The following is a 23,722-nucleotide window of genomic DNA, read 5'->3' as shown; positions in this document are numbered from 1 at the left end:
TAGAGCACTGGCTACTGCTCCTGAGGACTTGAGTCTGATTCTCAGCACCCACATGGTGGTTCTCAATCACCTGCAATTCCAGTTCTAGGGGATCCTGTGCCCTCTTTCAGCCTTCAAATGCACCAGGTATTCATGTGGTATACAGACATACATGCAGGCAAAACACCCACACACGGAAAATAAAAATAAATACATCTAAAATCGGAAAGAAAGACAGACAGACAGACAGAGAAGGAGAGAGAAGGGAAAGGAAAGGAAAGAAGGAAGAAAGACAGGAAGGAAGGAAGTTACGTAGAAAATCCACAGCAGAGTAGCAGCACAAAGGAGCAGCAAAGGTCCTGTCCTTCTCTTCCTAAAAATGGAATAAACTTCCCTGGCAGCAGGCTTGCTGCCTTTGAATAGATTCCCTCCTCAAAGGAGATAAGTGTCATGCCAGGCTCCCTCTGGCTACAGAGACCTGGCCTTCCTTTGCATAAACTCTTCCCAAGGAAAAGAATGGGAGGGCCACAGTTTCGCATCTTGGCATTTCTTGCTGGACTTAAGTAGGATGTTAAAATGGATTTAGGTCGCAGCAGGGAGAAGTGAATGAATCTTCAGCACTCCTCTCACTTAACTGTATGTCCCTAAGCCTGGCCTTTTATGACTTGGGCATCGGGTGCTTCAGAAGTAAGAGAGGGTAGCCTTTAGAGCATAGGTCCCCAAAAGAACCCAATCGAGACCCATGAGCCAAGAGTTAATGTCTGTTAATATTTACGCAGACTGAAGACAGATATCTGATCGACCCATGTGATGGTCGAGTTAAGAGAATTCTCCTCAGACGCAGCTAATCAAGGGCTCTTGGAGGGGCAGTGCTGGTAGGAAAGGTTCCCTCTGAAGGAGTGCAGAGCCCTTTACCTCACCGCCCAGGGCTTTGATAGAAAGCCTCTGCGATGCCTGGGCATCCTGGTAGCAGAAAAGACTGACTGTATTCCCAGTGCTCTTTTTAGCAGCCGAGAGGTTAATGAAATGAGTCCAAGTTTCAAGTGCTAAAAAGCAGCAGGCGGCCTACTTTGCCGACACTGTCTCCAAAGCCATGGTCAAGTACAAGGCGGTCATTATTTCTTCAGTGACCCCCGAGAATGTTTCTAGTGCCTGTATTGTTTCCTAAGTTTGGAAGAAGCACCAAATAAGGATGCCTTTTGGTTCAAGGTAGGAGCTATGACTATTTATATGACCTCACTCTTTCTTACATAATATAATAAACAGACCTCTTAGGCCTGAAACGGAAAGAGCCAAATTCTGCCTTTAGACAAACATGTGCTGGTTTCATTGAAGTCAGGGTGACTTGGCTCTCAAACAGCTGAGGGAAAGCTTCCCCCTTGAGCAACAGTGCAGCGGGTAAATCCGGGTTTCCCAGCCCGGAATACAGGACTCTGGAAATGAGCCACTGAAGGAGTATGAGGAAATGTCTTTAAAACCCTAACCAGCAAATACTTTCCATCATGGGAAAACTAGCCTGTCTCCCTTCTGAGATGACAAAGTAACCAGCCAAACAAACCAGCCTCCTCTCCAGAGTTCATCTGAGATCCGTTCTGTAAGCCTCCAATGCAGACGGAATTCAGTGGGGGCCAGAAGCTCACTCTGGCGTTAATACTCGGATTCTACTCCCCTCACTTCCTGGGAGAACGCAGGGCTGGCTTCTGATCCCCTCACTTCCTGGGAGAACGCAGGGCTGGCTTCTGATCCCCTCACTTCCTGGGAGAACGCAGGGCTGGCTTCTGATCCCCTCACTTCCTGGGAGAACGCAGGGCTGGCTTCTGATCCCCTCACTTCCTGGGAGAACGCAGGGCTGGCTTCAGAGCATCAGAGACATTCACAACAGTCATCTCGTTGCACTCACACCACATAGACATTTTATAGCAACTGGTCTTGATTTGGTCCACACACAAGTTTATTTATGTACTTTCTTCTACTAAAATAAAATTTTGAATGATATACGTAGGGTCTGAGGATTGCCTCTCCCCTTAGCCCCATAACATATTTAGGAAATTGATGTTACCCTTACATAATTACTTGGGTAATTTTTAGAAATTGATGGTAGCGTTCATGTAGCTGGAGTTGAAAATGATTGAGTCTATTGCTCAAAGCAACCAATTTTTAATTTTCAAATAAATCTCGAAGTTGATAGGGAACCTTCTTGGGGATACTATGAACCTGATCAGTCCCTTGTGATATCCTCCTGAGCCTCATCTACAGATGTTCAGGAGGGACCAAGAGAGCTAGGTTTCCAGGTGTAAAGATGATAAGAAAGTCTCCCGTGGTTGAATTCCTTCACCTGTGTCTATCCCAGTTCATCCTCTACCTGCTCTCGTGGAGAAGAAAAGGGACCACACTTAAGTGGGATTTACTCACTCCAAGAAAATAAAACACAAACCAAGCAAAGCTGAGTGCATTCTGAAGAAAGCCCACACACTGTCAGTGAAAATAAGCAGCAGCTGATGGCAATGGGGCAATGCCTTCCGCTCTCCACCCTCCTCCTCCTGCCATCTTCCTGTCCCATCACTTGACCCCTAATACACACCTTTTGCCCTGCAGCCTAATTTCCAGCTTGGACTCTGCTGGAGCCTTTCTTGAAGAATCCATTCAAGCCTCAGTTTTAAGCCCTGATAGTCCAAGCTTCAATCTCATGCCTGCTGGCAAGTAGCTCATTGTTCTGTTCACTGGCGCTAAGATGGGGAGGCGTGCCCTGAGACTTGTTTGGATTCTAGCTTCATTTAGAGTTCTTGATGACTAAGCGTGTTTCCCGTGTTCAGTAACTTCCAAGACTCTAGTAATGACACTCAAGACCCCACAGCCTTGTCCAGCTTTCTAAGCAACCGCTTGTCCCAGCTACAGTCCCTAACCCTGTGCTTCAGTACAGACTCTGCCTTGGCTCATTCTGACGCAGTCTGGAAGGCTGTTGTCCATCTCTGCTTCACGAACAATCCTGTGCCTGGCATTTGACAAGTTTAATGAACACTAAAAGAAGACTCACAATGTGTCAGTTCTGCTTCAAGAACTTTGCGTGTCTCACTGAATCCTTACAACTCTAGATACTGTTATTGGCCCCATACTGTTTCTATCTGTCTGTTTATTGTGTGTGTGTGTTTGTGGGTCTGCACTTGGTGCTCTTACATGCCATAGCATGTGTAGAAGACAGAGGACAACTAGCAGGAGTCAGTTCTCTCCTTCTACCCTGGGTCTTGGAGATCATGCTCGGGTGATCAGGATTGGCAGCAAGTGCCTGTCAGCCAGGCTTGCTAGCTCTGACTTGAAAGGTGAGGAAGAGGCAGCATAGAGATGTGCACCAGTTCGCTGGCTGATTTCCTCTTCTCCATGAGTTTCATGCCGTTAGTTGGGTCTCTTTTATGTCCTCAGTGTTTTGATCTTTGTGGGCTTTTCATCTTTCCCGGTAGGTGTGACGCTCCCATAAATGGAATCCATACCAGATTCCACTTTGGTCGCCAGGGTTCACCCTGCTCCAGCTCACTCTGAGTTCATGCCTGTCAGTGTCTGTAGGTAGAAAGAAGAAAACAAGGAAGGAACAAAGAGGCTGTTCAGCTAAGGGACTTCAGCTGGAGCGCAGGACCCCTCGATCTTTGTTTTCACCCACATTGGCAGGTAATCTTGACACACAAAGCTATGTCCTGTGAGATGGACAGGACTGCGGCCAGTCTTCCTTTTGTTCCTTCCACATTCAGGAGGTAGTGGCAATGACAGAATGTCAGGGCTGAAAAACCACAGTGATGACAACTACAATTATTGTTCAGCACTGACTAGTCACTTTCATCCTGTATTGAAATCCTGCACACTTGACCTTATCGCTCTTACTTTATAGATGGGAACTGAGATTCAGCAAGGCTCAGTCATTCAGCCAAGGTTAAAAGCTCTTAGAACACAGCAAGGAGGCTTGCACTAAGTCCTGCCATGCCAGGATCAGTCTGCCTGCATCCACTATACAGTAACATCTCTTTTGGCTCCTGCGGGGCCAAAAAAAGGCTAGTCAGCTGAAACCATTCATTCTGAACTTCCTGGATGCTCTTTGTGGCTTGGCCTTTAAGTGAAACGAACCCCCCCCCCCCCCCGCTTCCTTCACTTCTTCCAAGAAACCAGCTGAACAGCAACCTATTTTCCCATAATTCAGAGTCTAGAGACTCTGGTGAACATAAAGTACAAGGCAAGAGCAGGGGAGGCGGCTCAGTTGGTAAAAGTGCTTACTTCAGGAGGGCGAGGACCTGAATTTGGACCCCTAACAAACATATAAAAAGCAGGGTACAGCAGCTTGGACATGGAATGTCAGTGCTGAGTGTGAGCAGAGACAAGAGAGTCCCGGGAGCTTGTGGGCCAGCTGTGCTAGTGTCAGTGAGAGACACCTTGTCTCAAAGATGAGACAGAGAGTGACAACCTCCTCATGCATGCACTCACAGACACATGTGTGCCCCGACACACCCTCCAAGATAGTCATTGAGACAATGGAGCTCGTGAGGGGTTGGGGCGGCCCTCAGAGAGACTTTCTTGGAGTGAAACAAGCAGAGAGAAACAAATGTTTTGTTTAAAAGGAAAAGGCCTATCATGCTTCATTAACCTGCAAAGATTAGTTGAGCCACAATACTCAAGGCACCCACAATATGGCCGCAAAACCAAGTCTGTGGTCTGGGTGTGAAGTGCATACGTTTCTTTACGCAGGGGAAAGTGGTTTCCTTATACGTAGGGGAGGGTGCAGGCAGGGAACCCCTCAACAGGCAGCACTTCCTCATGGGCCGGCTCTGACTCCTCACGCCTGGATGCAATTCTGCTCACTCTAGGATTCTTGGTGCAGTTTCTGTATGCAGAAGCAAAAACCATCTTCCAGGCTCCTACATGTCAGCCCGTCCTTTGTCTGTTTCCCACGGCTCACATCGACACCTACAGAGGCAGGATGCTGAAAGCCAGCACTGACAAAAGGCCCGTTAGATGTTCTGTGGCAGCTGGGTTCAGCCCAGCCTGACACTGGGTGCCCAGTTCTGGTCAGAGTGACCATCGGTGTGTGCCACCTTTCCTTGAGAGTCTGCTGCTCGGGATGACCCTCAGGGAACATCTCTGATTACGGGTCCTTACCTAACTGACTATTTAACAGTCCTTTCCCTGAGGCTTTTGTAATGACTAGAATATGTAGGAGGGGAAATGTAGGTGAAACAGGGCTTACGGAGTGTCCTGTCTGTTCCGTTCTAAGAGAAACCCAGGGAGTTGCCACAACCCTGCAGCTCTGCTGGCTCCACTTCCCCACATTTCTCCTCACATTGACTGAAGGCAAAACGTGGTGACCTAATCAAAATAAGTGCCCAAAGCCCGGAGAGAGCGCACAGCCGGTAAAGCATCTGCCGTGCTAACATGAAGACCTGGGGTCTGGCTCCAAACCCACCGTTAAAAGGCCCGGCTCGGCTTAGAAGCCTGCAATCTTGTGCTGAGGAGATAGAAACATTTGGATCTGGGGGCTCACTGCCCAGCCAGCCTTGCTTACCCCTGAAGACACCAGAGGATTCGGATGAAGAGGGGCGGTTCGGAGAATGAACTAAGTGCCCTAGAAATGTCAGCCAGTCTTATTGTCTTATTTTCCTTTGCGTCTTCTTTCAACAAACGTTTATTCAATAATACAGGATATAGTTTGGTTACAGGAAAGAGGTAAAAGCTAGAGGAGGAAAACAATTACTGGTCTGGAATTTTGGGGAAATTTAGACTCTGGTCTCACGCCTTCCTTAAACACAGTGACCGGGACGGGCAGCAGAAGTGCCCAGGTGCTTGGGGCACTTCTGCTGAAGGAACAAGGAAAGTCTCTCTCCATCATCCCCCTGCCTCCTAGGACTCTGGTTCAGCAAATGGCTCCCTGCTGCCCTTCTCGCTTGCTGTTATCTGCTGTTGCAAGGACGTCACCAACCCCTTTAGGAATTCTGACTTTGGACGATCTCAGAAGGCCTCACCCCTGGAGGCAGATTGGGTGGTACGAGTGGCAAGAGGGTTCTTTAAGAGGGGCAGGGGTCATAGCCAAAGGCTCATGAAGTCTTTGGGAATTGGTAAAGGGAATATTTCAGTGGTACTTGAGGGAAGGCTCTGGGAGAGTAGGAGGGAGCACACAAGGCTTGCAGTGGGCTGACACTTGGTAAGACAGGCAGCTCCTGGATATGAAGTCAGATCAGAATGGCATCACGGGGAGATGAATCTGGTGGCGGCTGCCAGAGGGGCTGTGTGGCAGGATGAGAGAGGACACCTGCCCTCACAGGGGATGAGGAGCAGAGGGTGAGAGGCAGGGCCAGGTCGGCTTGTCAGAGTCCCGGAGCCTCTCCTACCTGGTGTAACTGTCTTGATTTCAAAAGAGGAGCGCTGAAGTGGTGCAGAGCACTGTGCCCACCCCATGCCCACAGTGCCCACCCCATGCCAAGGCACCTGCCAACGTGGCCTAGAAGACAAAGTAACAGTCACGAGACAACTGTGATGGCAGAATCACCACTTCCCCGAAAGTCAGTTCTTGATGAGATGAACAGCAGGTGACAGCAAGAGAGAGGGCCACCTCAGAGATTTAGGAGTCTTAGCAGACAGGTGACATGGCAAGTCTCTCTTTGCACCTCGATAGATGTCCATGCTGGTCACTGTGTTTCAGGGAGGCATGGACACGGGAGAGCAGAAAGCCAATGCCCTCTTTGTGCCTAGAACTTTGACCTACAAACATGAGTTCTCAGAGGAAGAGAAGCCTGGCTTCCAAGCAATGGCCCAAAGCCAGATTGCGACCTACCTACGGTTGGTATCAGAGACTGGGTCTGTGACAGCAGCCACCATTTTTATTTTCAGGATAAGGAAACTGAGTCAAGGTCATCGGGTGAGTCAGCAGCAGAGGAATTCAGCGGTAAGGACTTCCTGGCTTTGAAAACCTGACCTTCACTCCTAAATGTCCTCTGGGCTGTTTTGTCTGATTGGTTTTTAGTAGATTGTTTTGAGATGTCACCTCAAAATAATAAAAGAGCATGAAATTAGAAACAACGTAGGGGCCTTCACATCTGTTTAAATCGCATTTGTTTATTATTATTATTATTATGTGTGTGAATATATACGGGTGGCATCTGTACAAAAGCGTGTAAGGGCCAGAGGTCACGGCTAGGTTTTATACTGGGTCTGGAGCTTGCTAAGGAGCGAGGCTGACTAGCCATCAGGCCCTGAATGTCTGTCTCCACCTCACAGCAGTAAAATGACAGGCACACACCTCCACACCTGTCTTTTCCCTTGGGTCCTGGAGATCTGAATCCATAGGTCCTCATGCTTACACCGAAATCCTTTTCTCACTGAGTCATCCAATCCAGCCCTAAATCCTATTCATTATTAATAACTACTGAAATTGGGCCTTGCACAGGAGGTGAAGAATTGGCATTAAGTTGTGACTTATTTCTTAGTTAACTAATAAAATGTCATTCTGCACAAGTAAAAAAAAAAAAAAATCCACTGAAAAATGTCACACTTGCCGGGAGGTGGTGGCACATGCTTTTAATCCCAGCACTCAGGAGGCAGAGGCAGGACCTCTGAGTTTGAGGCCAGCCTGGTCTACAGAGCGAGGTCCAGGACAGTCAGGGCTACACAGAGAAACCCTATCTCTGGGGTGGAGGGTGGAGCGTTGAGGTGTGGGAAACGTGTTACAGCGCAGTCCTGTGGCTTCTGTTGTGAAAGATAACAAGCACCTCGCAGTGAAAAAGCGTTCTGCCTGAAAGTCCTCAAATACTTCTCTTACCAGCTTCCAGCATCTACAGGCAGCTGCACTTTCCCCCTGGAGCTGCTCATGCTCTGATGGAAGAGAAGGAAAGAAGAAAGAAGGAAGGAGGAAATCACACTTGTTTAATTTTCCCTAAAACAGACCCTTCCTCTTGAGTACCTTCTCCTAGGTTTTGGCCTTAGGACTTGTCCTGTTCCACCAACGAGGACTATCTGTACACTTGTAGAACGGTGGCGACCAGAGGGTTAATGCTCAGTGTCAATCACTCTGGAACCATTTGCCTTCTCAGTTAAGTGCCTCTGACAATGCATACTATTTATAAGCTAGCAGCATCTGGCTCAGAATGGAGGCTAATACAATGATAATAAATACAATAGTCGTGCAAATGGTTAACAGGGTGTCCAGAATGAGCAAGAGCAACCAGGCTGCCGAGGTTGCCCTAAGTGGAAGTAGATAAGGAGGCTCACAGAGGAAGCACTGCCCCAGAGGGCAGCTGTACACGGCACTTCCGTAGAAATCTCATTGACCTGCCCCTCCCCCACCACGGCTTGTAGGGTCCCCTATGATTGTTTGCTATTTTATGCCACGTTCTGTAATGAGCAGGGGTCAATCTTCCTCAGACATAGGCGGCTGAGTCTCCACCAGGCAACCAGTTCTTCCAGCCTGTTGTGAGCTCAGTCAACAAACCTCCATTATTCCAGCCAGAGAAGATCCTCAAAAACCAACGCTCATTAGGGAAGGTGAGAGCAGATCCAGGCGGATGAAGATCAGCCTAGAGTCAACAGGGGTCGAGAAAATGCATGCAACCAGTGTCACCTGTAAATCTCACGGCTGCCCATCTTTTCTACCATCTGCTCCAAACTGAGACCAAGCCCTCAGGGTGGCATTGGAAGCCTGGTCAGATGAAATCCAGAGACGAATCTTCTCTAGTTAGTCTGGCAGCCGTCAGCTGTCCTCCCAGGTAATTGGGGGAGGGGGGAACCACCTGTTCTAGAATAAAACACCTTAGAAAATCCAGAGTCAAGCCATGAGGAGTGCGCTAGAGGGATGTGTCTTCTTTAGCAGGGGTAGCCGGCTCCGGCTTTCCTGTGAAGCTCAGGTTCTGGCATATTTAATTTATCTTTGGGATCGGCATTCCCCGAGTAAACAGGGATCCAGCAATCATACCTGCTTTCTGATTCCAAGCATGCCACGTTAGCATAGCTTACAGCACAGTTGTGAAAGATAACCACCACCTCGCTGTGAAAAAGCGTTCTGCCTGAAAGTCCTCAAATACTTCTGTTACCAGCCTCCAGCATCTACAGGCATCTGTACATTGCCCCCGTAGTTGTTTGTGCTCACATGCAAAGCTTCGACACAGAGCTGAAGAAGATTATGGTCTTTGCAAAGTGTTTTTAAACCAAAGAGACAAGAAACCAACCTAAAAACACATTGGACTTCATTATACTTCCTGTAAGATTTCTTTTGCTACAGCCTAATCTCGCTCCACTAGAAACAGATGTATGAATAAAGCAAAGCTTGGCTGGGGGTGGGGCTCAATAGTAGAACACTTGCCGGGCACGGGCAAGTCCCTAGGTTCAATCCCAGCACTGTGGAAAAAACTGACGCCTGTTCTTTCTGAGGCATGGTTTGGTTTCCCTTCATCTTCTCAAGCCAGAGATCACATCTCTCTAGAACAAGGACTGCAAAATGCACCCTGTCCTCCCACTCCGAAGGGTTCTCTCCCTGCTTTATTTCAGAGTCGGCTCTAGGGGTATTTCAGTTCTTTGAACCCGATTTCCTTGCGAGAGGACAGAGGAGCCTAGAGGAAGCAGAAGAGAGGAAGGGACTGGAGAGAGGAAGTGTCTTTGTGAGAGCCTGTGGAAACGGTTCTGCCCAGCATCTCTCAATCAGGCCCCAGGGAGCACGACTAGGAGGCGTGGGTCTGCTCTTCCCCTGCCCAGCTCAGCCCCCCGTCACTACACAGTGTCTGCGTCTTCTCGATGTGGCCCGTAGTCATGTCGTGTACAGCACAGCTGTTGCCGCTCTAAAAGCTCAAGACGGGCTCAGTGCCGCCTAAGACACTGCCTGAAGAACACAGCCATAAACGGTTGACTTTCATACCTTACACACACATATACACAAATATGAGCTTTTACTCATTAACAACTTGTTATAGTGACAAAACCTTGTCTTAGAAGGGTCCTCTGTCGTGGAACTCTTGATCATCCTTCCTAAATAAACTCAGGAACTGTGCAGAATCTGCCTACATTTTTATGGCTCTCTCCTCGGTCTGTAAGCTTGTTCATATTTAATTTGTCCCCATGGTTTAAAGCAAACTCACTATTAATTAGCAAGTCTAATTAACAACAGTTTTCATAGAAATGACTTTTCATTCCTCACTTGCACTTCGTTTGTTCAAACACTCTTCAGTTACATGTGTTAAACGGATCAAGAACAACTGGTGTAAACAGGTTTGGGAGTACACAGCTGTCCACAGTCTTCCAGTCCAAGGGCCCGAGGGAAAGTGAACTCCCCAGACCCCAGATAGATATTACTGTACTTTTCCCTGAGAGAGGAGAAGGAGCACAAGTTGGTTGGTAAATGCATTACATGAATTTATTCTGTACCTCATCTGAGACTTAAAGAAATAGCTAATGATTTGCTCCAACACTGGGGAGACAGAGAGAGAGAAACTGACCACAATGATGGAAGGCCTACAGGCTGCTCTCTAACCTTGCTGTAAGCTCGACAGGTGAGTCTGTCTGTTCAATTTTTATCTTACAGACTACTGACCTTCAAAGGCGGCAACACGGCTTTTTAACAGAGCAGAAGCTGAAAGGCAGAATACAAATTTTTCTTTTTGGTGTTGTGTTTCTAGTGCTTCCTGCGGTGTGGAAGTTCATGTTATATTTTGAGATTCTGTGACTAAAAACTTTAATCTCTGGGATTCTGGCTGAGTTGAAAAATGAGCTTTCCTTGCCTTAGTTCGCTAGGGACGACCTCAGTCTGTCGGATTACCTATTATTGCTGTGACACAGAGCTCAGTGGAAAATATTTGGATAAAACGTATTGAGGCTAGATCCAGTGTCAGTGCTGCGCACAAACTGGCCAGCCCTACCTCAAAACCCTTGGAGCTCTGAGGGATGGCATTTTAAAGAGCCTTCAGTTAGCTCTCCTGTTTTATTTATTTATGACCTTTTATTTACATCCTGTCTACTTCCATGAAGGATTCGAGGCCGCAGAGCTCTTCAGTTAAACTCACCCTTCTTAATCACTCAGTCATCTCTCTCATCCTGCTAGGTCCAACTTCAATTGGGAGGTTTTCCCAGTGCCGACAATTAACTTGGACCCCCGTGGTCCCGGCCTGCCACTGACAACAAAGGCTGCACGGAGGCGGAGTGTGTGACCTTTGGTTAGCTTCCTGGTGTACGGAAGCTCAGGAAACCCTGGTGGAACTTGGCAGGGCATCCCCTTTGGTGTGTAGGGCCTTTCTGAAGGACCGTATAGAGTGTGAGGATTACCCACAAGTCAGAGTCCTTAGTGGTGCCCACCTGTACAGAGGGAGCCAAGGGCACGGAGACCCTCCCTTCTTCTGCATGTCCCCAACTCAGGGCCATCATCTCAATCTGCTGTTGACCCTTCCGGGTTCACAGGTCCCTGACTTCCCTATACCACAAGTTATCACCTGCCAGAAGTATGTTCAAAGGACTCCAGGTGACAGTTGCCACATGTGACTGCCAATGTGAAGGCCTGGTGTCCTGATGCCCAGGACTCTCTCCGTCTACCTGCTCTGGCTCCCCAAGCCCTTGTTCTTGGCTCGTTGGCTCTTCCTCATATGAACTGTCACTGCCAATCTCAACTCTCACTTTATATCTCTTTTCTTCCCCCATAAAGCACTACGAGAAACCATGCCATGTGCTCACATGACATGAGCAACACCTGTGAATCTTCACTTGGAGAGAAGAAGAATTCAGTACTGGGTTCATGGTCACTGAGGTAAAGGGATGCCTTCAGAACAGAAGTGGAGATGTTTTGCTATTAGCAGGGACATATTTGAAACCATGCCATTCACATGCTTTCACAAATCCTCCTGCCACCGAGACCAGACATCTGGGGCTACTGGCTGAATCTTTATTTATTTTATGTATGTAAGTGCTCTATCTACATGTACACCTGCGCGCCAGAAGAGGGCGCCAGATCTCATTATAGATGGTTGGGAGCCACCATGTGGTTGCTGGGAATTGAACTCCGGACCTCTGGAAGAGCAGCCAGTGCTCTTAAACACTGAGCGGAATCTTTGTGTATGATATGCGGCCACAGAATAGCACAAAGCCGACTTACATGCACGAAGAATGAATTCATCATCGCTCACACAGGCAATAAAGACTGATGTCAACGTCCAGACAAGACCCAGGTGCTACCATCGACCAGGATGGGAGTGACCTTCAAAAGTGAGGACACCCAGGGACAGACTCCCCAAGGCTCTACTCCATGCTGTTTTTCTCTGCTAATTGCACTTCTCTTTTGTCAGCTAGCTACCTGATCACAGACTTTAAACAGGCAGATGCACCCAGCATATAGATTTAATTTCACCAAAATAAAAACTCAAAGAAAACTCTGAAGATCCGAGACATAACTATGAAAAAGAAATGTTTTTTTCTATAGTTTTCCAATATGACAATACAAGTAAATTTGTATCTTTCTCCTCAACATAAAAATGAATGTAGATCAAAAGATAAGATTTGCATTGACGTTGCCTATTAATGAGACGCTTCCAGAACTGAAAATCTAGCTCAGCATTAGAGTGTGTGCTTAGCATGCTCAGAGCCCTGGGTTTGATCCCAAAGCACTGCAAAAACAAACAAACAGGCAAATAAAGAAATAATAAATAAATACACTTCCAAAGATGTAGAGATACTGTTATTATTACAACCTGCCTTGACAGACCAGGAAGTTAAGGCTTTGGTGGTGGTGATGGGGTGGGGGTGGGGTTCTGGGCCTAAGTCTCGGATATTTAGGCTAAAAGCCCACTGTGCTTCTCACTCTTGTTCATGAAACAGAGGACTGACTGAATTTACAAAGAGAGAAGGCCCTCTAGGATTTGACAAGAGACCTAAACAGCCCGAGATTGCTTGGCTCACGTGGCCTTTCCATGTGTGCACTCAGAAGCTTAGGTTTTAGTAGGGAAATGGTTTTGCAACCTAAAGGACTGGAGAGACATGCCTGCTCGTCAAGTCTATGATAAGTCACTCAAGGTTGCAGGTAGAGAATTGCATAGGAATCCCTACTTTATAAAATGGCTGTACAAATGCTGTTCGCGGGGTTCGCTCTTAGACAGGATGAGATTCTAAACAAGAAAACTGTAACTCTTAAATGGGGGCTTTGTCTGGGCTTTCCATAAAAGTGCCTAAAGTGGCCAAGCCAGCCAAGCAATAAAAAATGGGTTGTGATGACTGGATTTTCCACAGGCAGGTCAAGGCAGTCCACCATTCCTGACTGCCATCATGGAGAAGCAGACAGTTAGTGGCAATTTTCACGGCTTATGTCCCTGACCCATCCACTTTCTGGAGCAAGTAACCCAGCTTCTCACAGAAGTCTGGCTTCCTCAATTAAAACATAAGGAAAAAAGATAGTGCCTATATCCTATGATCCCTCAAGGATGAAAGGAAAGAGAGCAGCAAAGTTTCAGAAATTAGAATTCTCAAGACTCTGGGAGAGGGGGGATTAGAACAACAGCCCTTGTGAAATTCTTTTCAGCAAGCCATATCTCTCATAAGGGGTTGGAACACCTGAGCTGTGATAGAGTGTCCAGCGGTGAAGAACTCTGAGGGAAACAAGCAGTGATGTGGCCTGAGCACTGTGGAGGCCCCATTTCCAGAGTTGGGTGTCTCTCACACCAACCTCCAGGGCTCTTGCCTTTGTTGAAAAAACCAAGTGTTATGTCCCAACAAATTGCGGGGGAACAGGGTAAGCCATTGGTTGTTGATTCATGGTCCAGCAAAGGAAGGGTTCTGAAAGAAGAAAATGCAAAACACACAACCCCCTCAGATTTAACAAGATGGCCCTGGTGAATGGAGTCTTCCAGGATGGAAGATGATAGCCTCTAAGACCCATGAGACTGAGTCACGAGGCTTTGGGCAGCATGTTTGGGTGTGACTCAGTTTGAACACACCCCATGCTGGTGGTCCCAGCATCCCTCAAGCAGCCAAGAAAGGTCAAACATAGCTGAGTTGCTCCATTGTAGGGAGCAAATGTTACCATGTACCTGGAGAGTAAAAAGGCTGAGAAAACCTCCGTGAGAGATCAAGAAGTGGGCAAGCAGAGTAACAGCCGCAGAAGCCTCCTTCTTGCATTACAGCCAGGTACAGGTTGTAGTTAGTCCTAGATCCCAGCGACCACTGGTCTCCCTCATTTCCTGCTTTTGATGTTATGTCTCACACGTGCTTCAAGAGACAGGCACACCCAGTTCATAGGTGTGCAAACTGGGCCTCGGAAAAGGCAGGCTACTTGGCCAAAGTAACCCTGTTTTATGCACCAGTCTGTGCCCAAGTAGGTTGGCAGTGGGGTGACTCTTAGCTGTCATTGTCAACTTGACAGACTCTGGAGTCATCTGAGAAGAGAGCTTCAGTAAAGGGTTGCCGGCGTTGGTCAAGGTGCTGACCCAGAGGCTGCGGAAGAGCACAAATAGCAGAGAAAACTCAAGCTGACAAGTGCGTGGTAAGGAAGGGACCCCTGCCGCACAGGGTGGCCCCCAGGTCAGACAGCCATTGCAGGGCATCTCACAAGCTGTGAGTATGGATCCTGGGCTTAGCATGGGGCCAGCTGGGGGTAAGGCTGACGGCTGTCATGTGCTCAGAGAACAGTAACTTTGGGGTTACCTAAGGCCTCATGGGAGCACAGACAGTGACTGCGATAGAAGTTCACGGAGCCCTTGCAGGGAGGGGCCTAAGATGTAATAAGAAGTTACTTCCTCCTCCATCGCCTCTCATCACTATCATATATTCTTGATTATACGATTCTAGAGGCTAAAACAGTCTACTCGCTTGCTGTGAAACGTATCTTGCAGGGCTTTGGCTCTTAGAAGGACTAGAACCTCATCAAGAAATCTTTAGACTCTCCAAGCCAAAGGCTGCAAAGCATATCCCCAACGAAGGCATCCTTTCAAGGGGTGAGGGAAAGTAGGCCAGGATCTTCCCTGGCTGATATAAGCTGCTTTCAGTTTGTTTGTTTGTTTGTTTTTTAAACTGAGACAGGGTCTCCCTGGCTTTCCTGGGACTTACTATGTAGGACAGGCAGACCTGAAACTCACAGCAATCCGCTTGCCTGTGCCCCCGGAGTGCTGGAATTGAGTGTGGGCACCATCATGCCCAGCTCCCAGATGTGATTCTTGAGATGGTCACTTGCTGGTTCAGCTGACCCTATCTGAGAGCAGTTGCTCTTTAGGAAGAAGCCTGAAGGTCATTGTGTGTGCTGCATCGTTACGGAAGACTTAGGTACCTAAGTCTTAGCAGGAAACCAGCCCACGCTGGCAGTGGGCTGTGACATTACTCAGAAGCAAATACAACTACAGAGCTGGACAGGTCGGGTCAGCATTCCCAGCCACCCCACTTCTCAGAAGCCATGCCTCTGCTCACCTCTTCTGCTGGCCACAAACCAACAAGACAGGCACACAGCCCATCTCACTGCTCCCTCTAGCTACCCAGGAAAGTGTGAGGGAGTCACTGGAGGAAGCCTGTGTTTAAAGGGATGGGCAGGCAGCATGGGTATGAGCAAGAAGCCTTCAAGGCACGAGTGGCTGTACTGGACGTAAGGAAAGCTTTGGTGGACTAGCAACTGGCACAATTTCTTATTATACCACAGGTAGGCAGTGGGTGGGTTGGCTTGCTGCCGTGGCTGTGGTGCCTGGACTATCTTAATGGCCAACATTAAGTGCAGTTTGTCATTGGACTATTAGGAGGACGCTGAAAAGGGACCACACTACAGGTACCAGAAGTATCTAAAGATGGGAAGTACGTATCACATGCCTCGGAAGGCACCCTGAACACCAGTCAGGTTGCCGTTGGCTTCCACGGTGAAATCATTGCTAAGTTGTTCCTGGGGAGGAGAAAACGGGGGAAGGTCTGGTTACCTGTTGCTTTGCCCTTTGGGGCTGGCAGAGTATGGGAAGACGCACAGAAGCTCACTTCAGTCTCGCTCTCACTCTTGCCTGTTTTAGAGATCAGCAAGCTCTGTGTGTCTCGTCACCTCCCAGCGCCCAGCAGAGGCGCAAGCACAGCATGTTGGGAGCCGCGGGGCTTCTGCAACCACCACAGAAGCCAAAGACCAAACTCAGGGAGCAAAGGCCGGAAAGCAGTGATCCTTACAAGAGAAGCCTGGTCAGGAGCACACACCACAGTGCTGTGTGACCTGGAGGGAGAAACTTCTGAAAGCTTCAGGTCCAAGTGTCCCTCCATGTAGTTGGGGACTAGCCAGATGAAAATGTAACCAAGTTAAAACAATCAGGGTAGGGTGGTGTAATCTATGGAAAAGATGGACAGCAACAAATAGAAACCAAAGATTAGTGGAGAGCGGAATTCAACGACAAGGACAGGTGAGAAGTAGGCCAGGCTTGGTGGCACAGGCCTATCCTCTCTGTCCTGATGCAAGATGAGGCAAGATTAGGGAGTTAAGGCCAGTCTTGAATACACAGTAAGTTCTAGGACAGCCCTGGATACAAGAGGCCCTGCTTCTAAAAACACACAAACCAAGCCAAAATAAACAAAACAGAAGAATATGCCTGCCTGTCTGAATCTTATCCACTGTTACATTCCACCAAAAGCCAACTTCAGTCATATTGTAATAATGTTAAGTTGATCCCCAAAGGCCAACCACTCTTTGAAAAGTACTTTGCTTGTATCAATTCCTTTCCTTATCAAAACAAACCTGTGTAGACATGACCTGGGGCTGGAAGTGATTCCAGCTCAGGACCCTGACTTTGATTGCCAGCACTAGGCGAGCAAACAGAGCAAGCAACCAACCAAATGAACGAACAATGAAACCGAGGAAGAGAGATGGAATAAACTGCACTCCAGCTCTGTAACTGCCCTCAAAGCTATAGCAATGAGCGTTACCTAAGGGCACTGACCACGCATGTGCCACGCTGGAGCGCCTCTACCCACATCGCCTCCTTCATGCTTCCTTCCTTCCTTCTTCTCTCTCTCTCTCTCTCTCTCTCTCTCTCTCTCTCTCTCTCTCGAAATCGCTGTGGCAGGGACCTGAGGAATCTTCCTCCTACTGATATTGAAATATTTTCTCTCTGTTTTCACAAGACTTGTAATGTGACCACTTAACATTGCTGTTTTTGATATTTTTAATAGCTCCAATATCCTAATATTTCAAAATGAAAGCTAAAATCTCATTGAGCCTCTTCAATTAACAATATGATTAAAATTGTTTCGGGTTTAGTTTTTATTTAGGAGTGCTTTGCTCTCATGTTTACATGTGTGCCATGTGCATGTCTGGTCTGAGGCCAGAATAGGGCATCGGATTCCCTGGAAGTGGAGTGAGCCATCCTGTGGGTGCTGGGAATCAAACCTGGGTCCTCTGCAAGAGCAGCCAGTGCTCTAAAACACTGAGCATCTCTCCAGGGGCCCAAACATATTTCTTTGTTGGTTTTCAGGTTTTTTTGTTTATTTTTTAAGCAAGGTTTGGTGGTTGCCTTTAACCTTAGTGCTTGAAGGCAGAGGCCAGCCTCTATGAGCTGGAAGCTACAGAAGGGAGTCTATACAGTGAGCTCTCAGCCAGCCAGAGAGAGATTGTAAGATACTGTCTCAAAAATTAAAAGCATAAAAAAAATGAAAACAGCAACAAAACTTCCAAAAGGTGTGGTTTTGTTAGATCATAAAATGGCACACTGTGAAAACTCTAGCCTAGGGAGCACGTATCTTGGGTTTTGTATTGCTTCAACCAGGAAGGATTCAGAAAACTAAAAGGCAGTCCCCAAAGGGTTCGACTCTGTCCTTCTTGTAAAGATGGATCTGACCTCAAGTTATCCCCAGCTCCCCAGGGGCTGCTACCAGTAGGAATTCCCTGTCCTTCCTGGCCAAGTTGACATGCTGGGCAGAGTTCAGGACGCAGCTTTGAATGTGGTTTCCTGATTAAAAGGGAGACTCCAGTCGGGCAGGAAGGAACTCCAGCTTAAATAGTCCATGTCCTCTACCGCGTCTTAGGAATGAAAACATCAACAGAAATGAACTGGAGCGGAATACCATTCCTGGGAAAACCCCCAGGCACCCGGTGAGGGGCTACAAACAGCTTCACCTCCTGTGTCTTCCTGTACTGCAGAGTGACACGCGCAGTTCTGTATCTTAACACTATTCATGCTTCATGTTGAGACAGGGCCTCACTTTGTAGCTCCAGCTGCTTTGGAACCCACCATGTAGAGCAGGCTAGCCTCCTCGGCCTCCTCGGGGCTGGGATTAAGGCGAGTGCACACCACACCCACCATTTAAAAACCGCTTTCAAACCTGTGCCTGATACAGCTAATGGCACTGAGAGAAGGGAACCTACAAGAGGCCGGACACGGCCTGTGCAGCAATTCCCTGCTAAGGAGAGTGATGAGACCCTCGAGGAGCTCAACAGGCCTGGAGCAACGAGGTGGGGAACTTGCTTCTGGCACTAACGCACCTTAGGATCCCATGGGGAATCAGGCCCCAAAACAAGATGCCACTCATGCGGAACCCTAAGCTTTTCAGACTCAGTTCAGTGCCTGAGGATAAGGTACAAGCTATGTTCCTGACTCAAGAAGGCCAGGAAGGAACATGACAGGCAATGACGGCAAACGCCTCTAATCCCAGCATTTGAGAGGCTGGTGGATGTCTATGAGGTCCAGGGCAGCCAGGGCTACACAGAAAAAAAATGCTGTCTCTAAAAACCAGAGAGAGAGAGAGAGAGAGAGAGAGAGAGAGAGAGAGAGAGACAAGGCGGGGGGGGAGAATATTAATAGACTGCCTTAGAATGGGTGAAGGCTTGATGGGTCAATGCAATTTCTCTCAAGTTGGACAGCTTGTCCTGTCCAACCCCCAGGGTCCACATGGTAGAAGAAAACAACCTTGTTCCCGCTGGCTGTCCTCTGACTTCCACTGTGTGCCATGGCACGTGCTGTTCCACTCCCCCCAAAAATACAAACTTTTCTTTAAAGGAAGACCTTGAAGAAAAGGCAGAACCTGTGAGTGTGTCGAGACCCTGACTGGATGAGGGTGAACAGCAGCAGATGAAATGGAGCCCCAGGAGCATTTCCAGAGGGCTAGAGAGGAAGAGAGAGGAGAGAGAAGGGAGGCAGGGAGAAGCGTGGCAAAGGCCCAATACACATGGGGTCTTCCAAGCCTCAAAAGGATGCAAGAATCAGCACGAGCTACAGAGTAGTCTATGAGGCTCACAGCAGAGGAAAGTGGGGGAAGCCCAGAAGAGGAGCAAATAAGAGGGAAAAGCAAAGAGTGGGATCAGGATTTCTGTATCAAGCTTTCTGCTAGAAAGAAGATTTAACCCTCTCACTGTCTAGTGACCAAGTAAAGAGAAGAGAAGTAAGGCCACACAGCTAACCTGTCCCCACGAAGTGAAGGAGACTGGGCAAAGAAAGCCCACTCTCCCCAAGCAAATTGTATCATACTATAGCCTACTGTGTGAATTCAGATGTAGTTCATCTGTTCACAGACATGGAAGGAGAAAAACACTGTGCAAAGGGTTCATAACCTTTCAAATACCAAAAAAAAAAAAAAAAAAAAAAAAGATTCTGAGCTAAGCTATCTGGAAATAGAACAATTTGATTACCAAATAAAAACTAGGTCAATAAGATAATGGATGTGATTTAAATGAAAATCACAGTATTTGTAGTGGGCTAAAAATGGTATCAATGTTACAGCAGAAAAGGAATATAATTAAATGTATTTTTAAGCAGCAGCAGCTCCCCACCCCAGGCCATCAAATCCCAGCCTGGCCACCAGGCTTCCTCCACCTCATTGGAGAGGAATGTGCTAGCAAGCCACAAGCTAGTCGGAAGAATGTGGAGTTTCCGTACTGCTCCAGAAAATCCTGAGGACTCTGGTTAGCGCCATTCTTCCATCCGTAGGTCACCGGTGCTCATTTAGGAAGGAAGAAACAGGAAGGTTTGCATCTGACTATGTCTGTCATTCCTTTACTGTTTTTTTTCCTCCTCTGGCTGGAAACCTGCAAAAGCAAACATGGCTGCCAGAAGTCTCCAGAATCTACTGAAACAAGGGCCTTCGGGAGAATTCCAGATGGTTTGAGGAGGTGAAAAGACTTTGAAAGAGGTTTAAGCACAGGCTAGGAATGAAACTAAAGGGTGAGGGGCCGCTTCCGGTTTTCTTTCTACAGTTGTGGTACGATGCTGTGGGAACAGACTCTGGCTTCTTTTGGATGGGGGCAGCGAGAAGCAGGGGGATTGGCACAGGGGAAGTGCGACCGCTGAGGCAGACGCAGGAGAGCGTGTGGTGTGCCCTCGGATGTGGGTGACAGACGCAGCCAAGAGCTGTGCCTTTACTGTGAACACGGGTCGTTCTTCCAAAGTTAAGATGCACCTTCAAGGAGCAAATAAAATAAAGCCAGACATTACTCAGGGATGAATATTTTAAGTGAGATGACATGAGAGTGTGTATATAACCCCTTTATAAGCAGATTGCCACCGATCCCAGAGTCTCCGAATAAGAAATCAGTGCGGCTACATATAGCTAATTACTATCCCCATTAGCTTATTTTCTAAATCTCTGTGGCAGTAAGTACATTCAAACCCACGGATTCCTCAACGTGATCAAATTCTAACATCCTGTCCATTCCGCCCTTAGAAAGCAGGAGTGTACCTCCATGAAGAAAAGCCGTTCAATGCCAGTTGAACCTGTCAAATGAGAGAGAAGTTGAGAACTCACTTCACAAGACGAGCAACACAGCATCGATCCCTGCACAATCGCAGTCTATCTAGCATCACTGAGTGAGCACTGTCACCTCCTCTTCACTCTGAGCTTTACGCTAAACAGTAGGATGACAGATTCCCTGATCCGAAATGCCCCTCACCAGCGGCCAAAGGAACTTCGAACCCAGTTATACTGAGGTGCCTGAGACACCTCGCTGCAGTAGCCCTAGAGGAAGGAATCCTAAGCCAGAAGAAGGGCCAAAAGGTTTATGATGATCTGAGCTCGTCCCTGCTTTCTGGGGATGCTCTTCTTTAAGGCCTCCCTATCAATAGGACTTCTTAAACCTTGAAGTGAAAATAGTGGCAAAAGCGGGTCATCGGAAGCCTGGGAACCTCTGTGAATACCCAGAAGTCAAGGTGTTACCTTTCTTGAGGAAAGCACCCAGTCAACGTGCCGTCTTCTAACCTCTGACCTACCTACCACGGGTCTGGAGCTCTTGATGGGATGAAAGAAAGGAATGAAGAGGGCAAGTGAGAAACTTGAAGAAATGCTGGGTGCAAGCCTGTGACCCAGGGTGCCTCGCCATGGATCTGCTGAGGGCAGGGACTGGATTTGTTCCCTGGGGAGCGGAAGCAAGGGCATCCAATAAGCACTTCGTGGGAAGGATGAAAGCTGTGCTGTGAAGAAGCTGCAGCAGGGGCCGGTTGCACCGCCGCAGGGCAGACCTGCTCTTGAGGTGCCTCGGACGTGTTTTGGCTTCTAAGATGGAAGACGCAGGCGGGAGCCACCCTGCATGGGCTTTTCTTTTAAGATTTACTATTCATCATTTTTGCATGGGCGTGTGTGCATGTGTATATGCCATGCGTGTTTGGGTGCCTGTGTAAGTCAGGAGGACCTGTGGTTTCAGGTGTTTGAGTGCCACCTGAGGAGAGGGTTGCTGGAGACAGAACTGAGGCCCCTGGCCACCTTCCTAGAACCCTGGCCCTGCTTTTTTTTTTTTTTTTAATGTGGATTCTGGGGCTTGAACTCAGGGCTTCATGCTTGCAGAGTAAGCACTCTTTCTTCCTGCTGAACTACCCCCCAGGACTCCTTCACCACCAGATCAGAGTTCCTAATGTGTTCTGAGTCTGAGGGATTTTGGTCCCATTGTTCAATGTCCTTTTGACTTTGTCAGGTGGGGATCAGTGAACAGGAAAAGGGAAGAGAGAAGGCAGAATTATCTCTGGAATAATCATTCAAGTAGAGGTTCTCTGCAGTTCCTTATGTCACTCTATTGGCACAACAGAAGTCAGTAATGATGATTTTTAAAAAAAATAATCTTGCTTTTTATAGCAAACATTTGAATGGTTAAGAATGTAAAGGGACTAGAAATAAATACCAAACAGTTCAACCCTGGCTATTTTAATATTTAAAAAATAGAATGTGACATGTAAATGGAAATCTTACATTTATAAAAACGCAGGCAAGATGATCATGTGTGACAAATGCTCACAGGCAAATGAGAAAAAGTAGAAAAAAAATTTCCCTTTCTAAAATAAACTATTTTTTTTTTCAGCGTACATTTCTCCTAAGTTCTGACATCTATACTCGCTTGAGAAAACAATTTAAGTCAACACTTCCCACTCCGGTACTCAACCCCAAGGCAGGAAATCTGATTAAATGGCCTCCAAATACCTTCACGACCACGAGCAGGCAAGAGCTGGCTTTCCCCGGGACAAAGTCGTCCTGTTGGTGACGTCTGCCTCGAGTTCTCCTTCACCTTCCCTCTCTGCCTCCACTCAGAGCCACACTGAGGCCCCCCAAGTGCTTCCGTGCTCCCCACCACGCTGCCCTCAGCCTCCAGGTTCAATAACCTCCTGTCCAGGAGAGCTTGCTTCTCTCAAGCATGGATTCTATTCCTCCTCTAATTCCTTACTCCCTTGGACCTCCGTCCCACTCTGAGCTCTCCGTTTTCTCTTCCGGTTCCTGCCTTCCCTTAAACCGGGGCTCACCACACCACGAGACAAGGCCAGGGCCACACCTTCAGTTGCCCCCCTGACAGACCCACCCCATCTCCCACCCCAAAATTCTAGCAGAAAATTGACTTAATGTGCTTAAAACTTGAGCGTGGTTGAAAACTGGGTACTTGGTGTTTTTATCTCAATAAAAACAAACAAACAAACAAAGAACCAATCAATTCAGGGAGGAAATGAGGGTCATCTTCAGCTCTTTCTTCCAAATGGTGCAGCTCATCCACCACAAAGCCTATCGACCGCCTTCAAAATAACCACCACCCCCACCCCAGCACTGTTCTTCTGGTCCGGGCCCCCACCTCAGCTGACAACAGCAACAAGAACTCACAGGCGCTCTCTTTCCTCTGGACTGTATTCTTAGCGGTCATTTACGAAGTCCAACCAAATTCCCCATCCCTCTCCTGGCACCCCCTAAAGACTTGCTGCCACACGGATAATCCACAAGTTTCACCCGGCCTGCACGGCTCCTAGTGCCCCTGAGGTCTGTAAACTCTCCGCCCTGGCGCACTCCAGTCCAGTCTCAGCAGCGTGTGCATGGACTAGATGTTAACTGCTTACAGACGCTGCGCTGACCCATCCACCAATCCGCTTCTCTACAGCCGCCAGCCGTGCTGCAGCAACCGTCCTCCAGGTGCCTCCTGGCTCCCCACATCTCTGTTAATGTCCTAGGAGCTCGGACGAGGGACCCTTCCTATGCTCAGGGCGGGTCCACGGTTGGCAGCTGGCTGCTGCGTCTGCTTACTCCACTTTCCTGTTGCCATCTGTATTGCCATGCAGGTGCCCACTGGCCACGTGTGGCTAGTGAAGTGTCAGCCAGTTAAGATGAAAAGGCTCCACTCCTCACGCGTACTACCCTTGGCTACGTGTGGCTGGTGACTAATGAGTACAGAAAGTCCCCTGGAAATGCTACAACCTACAATCCTCCCCCGACAGAACCCCATAATGAGTACGCATACCCAACAAGCCCTTCTGACCAACCTGTTTTCCTTAGGCCTTGGGTTTTAATTTTAAGGAGCTCCTGAGAGCCACCCCCAATTTTCAGGGGAAAATAGATTGCATAGTACATAAACACC

At 48.0% G+C, this 23,722-nt stretch overlaps 1 protein-coding gene across 4 annotated transcripts in view; it reads right to left on the bottom strand.

The window, feature by feature from the left end:
* Samd4a (sterile alpha motif domain containing 4A) overlaps positions 1-23,722 on the bottom strand; it is a 206,481-nt gene that overhangs the window by 110,602 nt on the left and 72,157 nt on the right. The window lies entirely within an intron of this gene.

The sequence above is a fragment of the Meriones unguiculatus genome, chromosome 9 (assembly GCF_030254825.1).
Source record: "Meriones unguiculatus strain TT.TT164.6M chromosome 9, Bangor_MerUng_6.1, whole genome shotgun sequence".
In the NCBI taxonomy this organism is placed as follows: domain Eukaryota; kingdom Metazoa; phylum Chordata; class Mammalia; order Rodentia; family Muridae; genus Meriones; species Meriones unguiculatus.
This window is presented reverse-complemented; position numbering and strand designations above follow the sequence as displayed.